We start from the raw sequence: 12303 nt of genomic DNA, 5'->3' as shown, positions 1-12303 counted from the left end.
CCACAACAGCACTACCAGCTGGGGACCAAGTATTCAAATTTCAGAGTCTGTGGTTGTCATTCTCATTCAAACCATCAGTGACCAAGTGCCAGGCTCCATGAATGACGTCCTGTATCCAGAGCAGAAGCCACTCTGAAGAAGACAGCTATACAGGCACATGCTAAGTGTTGTGAGCTATGGTTTCTAAAGGCTCATCTATTGAAGATGTAGTCGGTAGTTGGTGACCCCGTTGAGAGGTGACTGGACGTGGAGGGCATTAAGCTTGTAAGTGTATGAATGGGGTTGTAGCTTTATGGGCTATTGGGCTTGGAGGCCTATGATGGGATGTCTTGGTTGCTTTTCCTGTGGCTGTGACAGAGCAGCTTGAGAAAGGGTTTATTTTGACTCATAGTTTGAGTAGAGCCCTCGGGACAGGGAGGCGAGATGGCTAGAGTGTGGGACGGCTGGTCCAATTTCATCTGAAGTCAGGAAGCCGAGGGCAGGCATTCACTTCTCTTTCTCTTTTTCATGTGATCAGGGACCCTTGCCCAGAGTATGATGCCACCCACATTTAGAGTGGGTCTTCCCATCGTAACTTCATCTAGAAAGTCCCTCAGAGACATTCCAGGTTTGTCTCCTAAGCAATTCCACATTCTATTAAGTTGATAAGCAGCACATCAAAGGGTCTTTCTTGTCCCCAGCTACTACCCACTGTTCCTGGCCACCAGGAGATGGACAACCTTCTTTGCTGTATATATCCACTGCCACAATGTCCCATTGAACCTTAGACTCAAAGCAATGGAACCAACCTACCATTAAGTGAACACTCATGAGCCATGAGCCAACATCAATCCTACTTCCAGATAACTTCATTATCTAAGGTGTTTTCTCATAGCAATGGAAAGCTGAACAACATGTCTTGTAAGCTGGCACATGACTTTGCTCTTCTGTGCTACATGAATGGTGAGTAGCTTTGAACTCACAGAGAGAGGTCTGCCTGCCTCTGCACATGCTATCACACCCAGCAAGGAAGTTGCCATTTCTTGAGAGCTGATTCAGAGAATCTCATAGGCATTCCTTTTGCCTCCCAAATCCCTTGCTATTATCAGCCCACTGAAAACCAAACAGTTCTATGCAGCATTTGGGTTTTCTTTTTCCAAGACTGTTGGAATTTGTGGCAGAAATAGCTAATAAATTCTGTGACTAATTTTATGTTGGGTTGTGGTGTATTCAATTGGAGAGATATGAAGTCCCATTACAGAATCTCTGTAATAGTCTTTACTCTGAAGCCATGAAGGAGTGTACTCCTGCAAGTCGTAGCCGACAACCCCTGTGTGCCGAAGCTCTGGAGGGAAAGGGCCACTCCCTAAGTCTAACCCTGCCTGCTCAGAGACCATGATAGGTAGGGGACATTGAAGGGTTCACCTTTCTAAGAACACTAGTCCCTGTGTGGAAAGAAGATCTCTCCCAGCTGAGATTACTTACAGCTGAATTTTCTTTTTATTATTATTTTTCAATAATTCAAGATCAAATCACTTTTAAGGGAATTTTATTCAAATGTTTTTCAATCTATGGTGGTTTCTGTCTTTTTCATCTTTACTTTGCCCATTATTTCCCACTGAAGTACAAAAACAGACTTGAAGGGAGACAGATGGGCAAACATGTGGAAGGTGGGGGCTGCTCTCAGTGACAGCTCTGGTGAAGGACAAAAATGAACTGTCCTCATTATGTTCACGGAACACCAAATATGAAGAAATTAAGCTGTCTGAGGACTGAGACTCTTAGGGTAGTTTAAATTGCGTTAGAAAAAAAATGTTAACATTAATAGGTTACATAAGAGAAGTGTCCAAGATCAACACATTCGAGGCCATTATAAACACCCGTGCTTGTGTTCGGATATGCAATTACCCCATCAGCATGAACACAGAGGAAGAGTTTTGCAATTTGCATGGCTGTGAGGTTCCTGTTGGATGCCAGCTACCTCAAGAGTGTATGGAAATTTTCAAATTAACTGGGGACATTTCGCTCAATTTTATCTCTCAGCACTTTGTGTCACTTTCTCTTCAAGGTCTGTGCATTTTACTGATTGAAATGCTCAGACATCGACTCATTTATTCATTTCAAAGGAATGGAGCATCACTATGACTTTTTTTCTTTTTTGTTTCTTTCTTTCTTCTTCTTTTTTTCTTTTTTAGAAAAAGTGATGCAAGAACATTCTAATGTTGTTTTCTGTGTCTTTCCTCCATCTACATGCCCTCTTCAAAACACATCACCTCCTTTATCTCAACACCTTTTATTCTAGGCATCTCCTGTTACTCCCTTCTATGGAGAATGTTCTCGATGTCCAGCCTTTATAAAGAGCTCCTCTTTAGTCCTAAAGTGTCTATGTACTATGAGCGCTGTAGAGTTCAAAATGAAATTCTCTATAAATGCCTGAGGCTGAAATGGGTACAGGGAAAGAGGTACAGGGTATAGAACATCATCTTACAATTCAAATGCTGCTCTGTAGTGCCAAACCATCTGAACAAGCTGCAAACGGTAAATAAACCCAGCTTGGAGCTTAATGAACCTTGCGTTTGTGTGTCTGTGAATACATTAAAGACTCTCCAAGAAGAAAAAAAAACAACTCATGTCATCATAAATAAAAGATAGCAGTACATCCCAGGCAGAGTCCTAGAAGTGAGCAGCATTTCTCCCATCCATCAGGACCTGTATTCTTGGATCTATACCCACTTCTGGTTGGTGTGGCAGCAGGAAATCCACCTTTGCCTCCATCCTACTCAGGGAGGTCTAAGGGTCTTGTCTGCATTCTGTCTGCCCAGCAACACTCATCTTCCTTTTTTGAGAATGACTATAAACTCAGACTCATGTGGTGCCTGCTATACCACAATAAACAAATAAATTAGCTGCTGTGATATGGAAATTGACATGATTCAGTGTACTTAAAAACTGTTAACTGTGAATTTATTAATTGAAAACCACAGGACAATAATCAGCATGTCCTTTGGTGGAAATACCAGTCTCCTGTTGATGTGAACTTGAAAAGGAATAGAGATGCATTCTCACACCAACACCTGCCTGGAACTGCTAGATGGGCGCAGTGTTTTCAACTTCATCTTTTGGGGGTGTCCATATTGATTTTTAGTGTAACTCTATGTGGCTCCCCATGAGTCTCTTCCCTCCTCTGTATGCAGGTTACATTTATCTCAGGCAATCTTGTTTTTCTGCCTCCTGTTTTGAGAACTTTAATTAAAATGGCCTGCAAATGTTCAAATCTCTTAGACTTTGGAATCTTCAACAACATTTTCCTCATAGAACACCAGGGACATACGCTTTCCTCCTAAACATATGTCCCAAGGGGATTGTTTGTCTAGAAGCATCTAGATTGTTGTGAGGGATAGAGATTAACAAACTGAGAGGAGAGTGAAATGGGTTTTCACAGGCAGAAAAATTTAACCATGTATGTTTCTGAGTTCGGCCAGTCAAAGCTAGCTAACCCATAACCCACCAGGGTCCCCACTGCATCCCAGAGCCAAGTGCAGCATGAGGAACCACTCTCTGTTGGGACAGGCAAACAGAATCCATAGCCACTTGGCACTTATTGTCTCAGTTGTCACTGTGCTGTGGTCAGACATGGTGGTGGCATTCAGTCTCTCTTGGGAACAAGGGTTCTGAGTAGCCATGTCATTCATTTGGTTGGTTGGGCTGTTCAAGTTCAAGATGGAGTTTCCCTATGTAACCCAAGTTAGGCTCAAATTCCAGAGCCTCCTGCCTCAGCTTCCAAAATGCTAGGACTCCAGGATGTGTTACCACACCAGAGGGAAGTATAATGATAAATATACATCTATACAATATATTTACAATATGTACAATATAAATATACAAACTAGACATCTGTCAAAGACTTAGACAACATTAAAAAGGTGTTTGTTTTCTTTGTCTGAGACAGGAAGTCATGTATCCCAGGTTGGCCTCCATCTCCTGTGTATCTACAGATGATCTTGAGATTCTGACCTGTTCCTCCTGCTCCCACCTCCCAGGTCTTGGAATTCAGACATAGACTCAGTGATGCTCTGCTGGGGGTCCAACCCATGGCTCCGTGAATGCCAGGCAATCACTCTGCCAACCTGAGCAGCAGCCCCAGCCTTCCATCATGTCTGTTCTGTAAGTTACCTTATCATGGCACCCTTCACCTTCTCCTGTATTCTCCTCTCCCGACTTGCTCACTGGCTGCCGTCTTTGATGTCTGACTTTCCACAGCCAAACCAGGCAGCTGTGATGACTTAAGGGAGGCCCTGGAGCCACATATCTACCTTGTGTCCACCGCCTGGGGGTGGCACAGGACATCTCCACCTGTGGGGTCCTGTTAGCAGGAGTTCCAGCAGCAACTGGGCCCAAGGATGAGCCTGTGGATGAGCTAAGTGGGGAATTTGGGGTTGAGAATGAAGCCACTGTTGAGACACTAATGAGGCATGGGAATTCTATTCATGGCTCATTAGGGCTTTGAACATCACATGGCATTACCATATACCCACCCTATCAAGCATAGCCCTCTTTAAAATTTTCTACACGTTTTTAGATGTGCCTCCCAAACCAAGCCATTAAAGCAGAAAGAGAAAGACCTGATGGGTGGAATGCTACAAATATACAACTCTGGTGTGTGTTTATTACTGCCTTTCACCCCAGCAGAAAAGCCTTAACAAACATGTGCTCTTATATTTTAAGATTAAAGTCATTTGGAAACCTGCCAATCACACATCAATCAGATAAACCTTGCAGAAAAAAAATGTTCCCAAGTTCTTGGACACTGGTTCCTTCAAAAATTGGGCAATGTAGGCCCCCTCCCCATCATTGAGCAAGTTCATAACCACCTTAACTGCTAGAATAACTTAATTGCTGTGGTTTCCTAGGCCAGGTCCAAAAAGGCTACATGGCTTCTTTCTTGACTGTCTCAGAACATTGAGGATCTGTGTGAACTGATACCATGCTGTGAGAAGCCCAAGCTCCCCAGAGAAGCCACATGTCAGTGCTCAGCCTGACAGCCCCAGCTGAGCCCAGCCTGGGAGGGATCCCAGTCCAGGCGCCAGACTAGCGGGTGAGGGACCTCCAGATGATAACAGCCCCCCAACTGCTTGAGTTCCCCTTGGCTAGCCATGCCTTCCCAGCTGCGGCCCTAGACATCACAGAACAGAGACAAGCCACCCTGCTGTGCCCTGTCCCAATTCCTGACCCATCACCAACAGAGCCTGAGTGAAATGGTTGTTGTTTTAGGTTAGGACATTTATAGATAACTGCAATGTGAGAAATAACATTGAAGGGGAAAGATGAGCTGCAAAAATGAATATGGTTTCCTACATTCTATCCAAATGATTGTGTGTGTGTGCATGTGCATGTGTATATCTATGTGGAAGTGGGTGTGTGCATGTGCGGGGGTGTGTGCAAGTATATACATGTATGTAGAGACTTCATGCATGGTGGAGACCAGGGGTCAATCTGTCATTCTTCAGGATGTTTGTCCACCTTGTTTTCTGAGACAGGGTTTTTATGGCCTTGAGTTCACAAACTCAGCTAGGCTGGTTGGCCAGGGAAGCCAGGTCTCCACTTCCATAGTGCTAGGATTACCGATAAATGCCAACACAGCCAGGTTTTTTTGTCTGTTTGTTTCCTTTTGGTTTTGGTTTTTATATGTGAGTTGAGGTCCGTATTCTCGAAAGGCAGCTCTTTAATGGCTAAGCTGTCTCTCCAGTCCCTGACCATGTGATTTGAAAGAAAAAAAATATTCATAGTCCGTCATCAAACCCTGGACTTTGGGTTTGATCAAACTCAAGCCAGTGGTGGGTGGACTTCAGACTTAGATGAAGACAAAGAAGGTGGCTTTATTTGCTCTACTTCTTACTCAAGGTTAGAAGAAGAAATGTAGGGTTGTGGAGTTCTTAAGAGAGTCACACAATGAGTAGGGATAAATGTAAAATCGTCCATCTGCATTTTCTTGGTTTTTTTTGTTTTTGTTTTTGTTTTTTTTTAAGTCTGGACAGTGTGGGATGGGGAAGACATCACTTAGCGCCAGTGATGATAATGAGCTGCTTTCAACCAAAGAGGAAAAGGCTTGCCTCAGGATATACTGTGCTTGAAAGCCACATTACAGGAGGGCAGTGCACAGTCCCTTCTCATCTTTGGGAGAGTGTATGTCCCTTGTCATTCTGACCATTTCTTTTAGACACCAGCCAGGGCATGCACCATGGTTTAATGAAGAAACCATGATCATAGGACATAAGGGAGTGGTGGGGAGCAAGGGCCTTTAAGCAGAAAAGAGACCGGGTTTCATGATAGTTATCTTTAATTGCATGGGGAGAGGCAAATGGCCAGAGGATGAGAATGGAGAGGAAGTGTGTCACTGGGGGCAGGCTTTGAGATTTCAGAAGCACAAGCCAGGCCCCATGGCTTGCTCTCTCTTTCTGCCGTCTGTCCATCCTAATGGAGAACTCTCAGCTCCTTCTCCAGCACCATGTCTGCCTATACGCTGCCAGGTCCCATCATGCTGATAATGACTAAACCACTGAATTTTAAGCCAGCTCCAATTAAATATTTTCCTTTATAAGAGTTGCTATGGTCATGTTGTCTCTTCACAGCAATAAAACCCCAACTAAGGCAATGAGAGTGCTACACAGCCCTGAGACTGTGACCACTGTGCACAGACAGTCTGGGTCTCTCAATCATGTGAATGTAAGAAATAGAATGTCACGGTAAAATTATCCAAGACAGACAGTAAATCTGCAGAGCAATAGTGGGTGTCTCAAAACAGAGGCTTTGGCAGAGGTAGTGGAGAAGGGTGTTAGTGACCCCAGGAACACTTTGCACATCAAAGGCCTGAACTGGACTCTGTCAATATGGGTCTATTAAAAATAAAATTTCAGCCAGGCGGTGGTGGTGCATGCCTTTAATCCCAGCACTCACTCTGTGAGTTCGAGGCCAGCCTGGGCTACCAAGTGAGCTCCAGGAAAGGCGCAAAGAAAGCTACACAGAGAAACCCTGTCTCAAAAAACCAATAATAATAATAATAATAATAATAATAATAATAATAATAATAATAAATAAAATAAAATAAAATTTCTTGAGGCTGGAGAGATGACTCAGCAGTTAAGAGCATTTGATGATCTCACAGATGAGCCAAGTATGGTTCCCTGCACCCATATGGCAGCTCACAACTGCCTGTAATTCCAATTTCAGAGATTCCCATGTGCTTTCTGGCTTCCGTGGGCACATACATATATGCAGGTAAAACACTTATACTCACAAAACTAAATAAATGGCTAGAAATATAAAATAGAAAAAATAACAGCTGACTAACTTTAGCAGTCTCTGACCATTAAGGCGTCTCTGACCGGTTGGAGATGATTTGGAGTCCAATTGTCTGAAGCGATACAATTTACCCACCGCTTGCCCATTTACTGAACAAATACTGAGGGCTTTGAAGAGCTTCCATGCAGCATATAGGGACTAAATACATCACTAAAGGCCCAAATGAACTCTCCGGAATCCTGTGGCATCCTACGCAGCTTGCAGGCAAAGAGCAGAGACAACGGAGGAGAGGAAAACCTGGGAGAGAGACGAGTGCTGAGTGCCTTTTAATCACGCATCAAATACAGGGCAAGCAGAGTGGACTGTGCCCCTGCATTCTAAAGGCTCTGAGACAGATGCTGACGGCGAGACGGGGTGTGCGGCTCCCCTCATCAGCTCATTCGCCGCATCACCTTCCAGCTCGATGTTTGGGTTCTTTGAAAAAGATCTGCGCTCTACATTGACATTTTACTTTCGAAGCACTCGTTCGGTTTTCTAATTCCCATCTTATCTGATTTCAACACCTAGAGTAAGAGACCCTAGCAACTGGAGGCAGGAAGGAATGGCAATGATTGTTTACTGTAGTTAAAGAAGAAAGAACAGGAATAGTAAGGCAGCCCTCGGGGTGTATAGATCAATCAAAAAAAATGACAATATTTACAGCTACACTAATAATGTGGCATTAATTGTGACAATCAACTTAATGATGATTACCCTGGCTTGCCCAAAAGAATTCTCAACCTCATATAAATTGAAGGAACTTATTTAAGTGTGTGTTAATTTCGAACATATTGTCTACCATCTTACTGTTCCAGTGTGACATTTCATTTCCCCTGCTGGAAAGTGCTGACTACTGGGTGTGTTGACAGTTGACACCAGGGCTGTCTCTTCCCAGGCCAGCTGTCAGCAGTGTCTCTCCCCTGGAGGTACCATGCATTATAGAAGTGACACGTGCATGCAGCTCTACCCAGAGAGGCAACCGAGGCAAGCAGAGCTGCGACCGTGTGAGACGCAGCCCTGGCTCTCCCCGTCACCAGCTGCACACTTAGCACTGTGGTTCGTCACAAGAAGGGGAAACTGACAGAGAAATCTGGGAGCATCTTGAGATTTTATAAGTTATTTAGTTCTTCTTCCTTTTGAAAAAAAAATCACTTCTTGTAATAAATTCACAGATAAAACAATCACACAAGATTAAGACACTCAAATAAACACTTGCCCAGTCCCAAACCATATGCATCTCAGTGAACTTCTCTGTACAGTCAGAATGGTCATTCTGAAGTCATGGAGCTTCAGTTGGGGTTTTACACTTTCAGTATCAATTGCATTTTATGGGCTTATCTATTGAGAGAGAGAGAGAGAGAGAGAGAGAGAGAGAGAGAGAGAGAGAGAGAGACAGACAGACAGACAGACAGACAGACAGACAGACAGACAGACAGAGACAGAGACAGAGAAGAAGAGAAAGATTATGAATGATAAAGTTGAAACTAGAAGAACAAACAGTAGGGTTTATTTCTTCTTTTTTGTCTGCTTGCATTTCATCCTTTATCACCTGGCATTATCCTTTCTTCACCTCCTTCCTAAATATTAGACAAGGAGCTGGAGAGATGGCTCTGTGGTTAAAGGTACATAGTGATCTTCCAGAAGATCTAAGTTTGGATCCCAGAACCCATTGTGCAGTCTGTGGGATCCCAGCTGAGAGACCATCTCCCACCTTTTATGACAGGGTACTTTTGAGGAGAAAGTGATAAGAGATATTAAATAGAAGGGGAGAGGGGAGAGAAACAGAAACACAGGATAGCCTCGGGAGGGCCTAGATCATTATCCACTGGCCCCTTCTGTCTTTTCTAAAGGGCTATTTATAGGAATGCCAAGGGGTGGGGCAAAAGACCTCTCCCTAGCACAGCCAAATGCAGACCCTTTCCAATCACCTGGTAACCACACATGTGGTCAAGCAATCCTCTAATGCAACCCTGCTGGGTAAAGCAAGCTCAGATCTCAGTAGGAAACCTTTGTGGACCTCTACACAGTTTACAACTGCCTGTGACTCTAGCTCCTGGGGTTCCAAATGCCCTTTTCTGGACTGTATATGTACCTGCATTTGTGAACACATACTCACATACAAACACACAATACACATAATTTAAAAATAATAAAGATATGTCTTGTTATTATAATACCCACACTTACAACTATTTCCATATTAACATGTAAACTGGATTCCAATAGCACAGGAACTAGCCCCCAAGTAGTAACAGATGGGAGCACATGAAACTGAAAAGTTTGTGCATAGCAAAAGAAACCATCAGCAGAGCAAACAGACAGCCCACAGAATGGGAGGAAATCTTCAGCAGCTAATTCTTCAAACAGGGAGCTAATATCTAGAATTTACAAAGAACTAGAGAAATGAAATGTCAAGGAAATAAAACGGACAATCAACAAATGGACTAATGAAATGAACAGTTTTTAAAAGAAGAAACACAAATGGCCAAAACTATTCAAAATAGTTTCTCTTCTTATACATAGCTGGACTCAACTACTAGACATAGACAGGTGACCATTCAATCCAGAAAGGGGGGGGGGTCGTTCCTTTCAAAAGGGCTTGTCCTTTTAGTCAACATGTCCTGTGCATATTGAAATGTTACCATACCCTATAATGGCTCATCTGGCACAGTCCTGCCCTCCACAGCTTGTTCTGAAAAGATATCAGGAGGGAAGTGGTCAAAATGGCCACTCTCAGATCCTTCCCTCCACACCATACTGTACCCACAGCTGTTGTAGGCATAGTGGTTAATGTTCATGGACAAGTTGACTGGACTCCAAATCACACAGGACATACACCTTTGGGTGTATCCGTGAGGGCATTTCTAAAGAGGATTAAATGAGGAGAGAAGGTTCACCCTGAATGTAGACAGCACCATCCCATGGACTAGGGTTTCAGCTGAATAAGAGGGGTAAATGGAGAAAGCCAGTTGAATCCCAGCATCCATCTCTCTCTGCTTCCTCACTGTGGATACAAGGGGACCTGCCTTCTCACATTCCTGCTGCCTTCTCACATTCCTGCTGCCTTCTCACATTCCTGCTGCCATGTCTTCCCACCATGATGGACTATACCTTCAAACTGTGAGTCTAAGCAGCTCTTCATCCTTAAGAATCCACTGATGCTAGCACAGCTGTGCTTCCCTAAGAACATGGCTTCCTCTAAAACCACGCTACAGTCCCCTACTGTAACATCGTCTATGACATTTCCTTGGATGAGTGATCTGTATTGTAAGGGTGGCAAAGCATTTCATTCTCTTACCTACATCTCACTATTCTTTTCTGTGATTCCATCCTCGGGGTAGAGGAATGGAAATGCTTTTTATTTAAATGGATTATTGTGTACATAATCTATTTACTTAAGATAAAGTGAAATCTGCCTTCTTTGATACAACCATAAAACTCACATTACCAAATATAATTTTACTTTGGAAATAAAATCTGGAACTCTTGGCTAAAATTTTAAGCAACTTCACTCTGATGTATAAAGGATAAACGGTGCTTCAGCTTAAGGTCTGAAATATTCTTGCAGAGCAAAGCATTTGAAATTAAATTGGCAGATTAATCTCTTGGGGACACTGTTAGAATAGAGCTTCAGAGGGCTGGATTGGACTGGGCTGGGGGCCAGGGTAGAGGCCAGGTGGGCCAAGGTGGAGACCTGTGGGTGGGCCTGGGTGGGGCCTGCGTGGCTGTGAGTCGGGGCTGAAGTGGGGGTCTGGGTGGGCTGGAATGTCGACTGAGAAAGGCCAGCAATTTTTGCATGATCAATCTACTCCCGGTGATGGGTGCTGAGACCACCCATAGAGTAGGAAGACTCCAGAGTTTTAGAAAATGTTTCACTCTTGAACTATTTGGTTGCATTTCATTTAATTCATGCCAAGTGATAAACTCACTGGCTGAGAAATCCAGAAAAAAGAGAAAAGCAAGCCATTTGACGGGGAGGAGAGATCAGCGGGCTCTGAGAGCTGCGACAAGAAAAGCCAATGCAGAAAATAGAACTCCACTCTCAGACGATTCAGGGAGACACCACCTCACGGCCTTTTAATGCAGCATATTAGGAGATGAGACGGGTGAGGAAAAACTCTCTCTTATTAGTGCAGTACTCCTGAAACTGTCAAACTTAACGTGTGTCAGAGTTGCCCTGAAACTTATTAAAACGTGAGGAATGGTTCGCCGGTGTGGGGCAGCCCACCAGTTTGCATTTCTTTCTCCCTCTTGTTTTATTTTCTTTTTTATTGTTATATGCTCATTATGCAAAGCGATGGGTTTCATGACAACATTGTTTCTCCATGTTGGTTCCCACCACCCTCTCTTGGTCCTTCCCCTTTTCCCAGTCTTTCCTTCCCAGACATGGTTCCCTGGACCACAGTCTGAGAAGCACTCTATGAAGAGGTCCGGAAAATTGCTGACAGATGACACCCTAAAGTTAGTCAATTCTCTTTCAGTCTGGAGGGGAGTGGGTGAGGGAGCCCCCAACAGAACAAAGAAATTGAGACAAAGTAACTCGAATGGTTCAAATCCATTCCCGGTCTGGACAACTTGAACTATAAACACTGAGATGACATCCAGAGTAATTTCAGTATCATCAGCCATCGTTCTGAGGAGGTTCTGAAGGGCGAACGCCTTGTCCAAAGCAGAAATAGAACAGCGTGGCTTCTTTCTCTCAATGGAAAAAGGCGTGACCCTGAAAACCCTGGACTCCTAACTTTAACTTCATTACACAGGAAATGAGATAGGGAAATCTTAGAAAACAACCATTAAATCTATTCCCAAGCACCTTAAAAAGAAGAGGATGTCCAATCGCCACACCGTAGCTCCCTAAAGAAAACAGCCTTGCCCACGCTTTTAGAATGGAGAAAGATTTAAAAGTCCCAAGACCCACACAGCTTATTTTAGAGATAAGAAACCTATGTGGAGCTGGAGGAAAAGACGCAGTCAGTAAAGTGTTTG

The sequence above is a fragment of the Peromyscus leucopus genome, chromosome 5, assembly GCF_004664715.2.
Source record: "Peromyscus leucopus breed LL Stock chromosome 5, UCI_PerLeu_2.1, whole genome shotgun sequence".
Lineage (NCBI taxonomy): Eukaryota > Metazoa > Chordata > Mammalia > Rodentia > Cricetidae > Peromyscus > Peromyscus leucopus.
The sequence above is the reverse complement of the archived record's forward strand: the minus strand, read 5'-3'. Positions refer to the sequence as shown.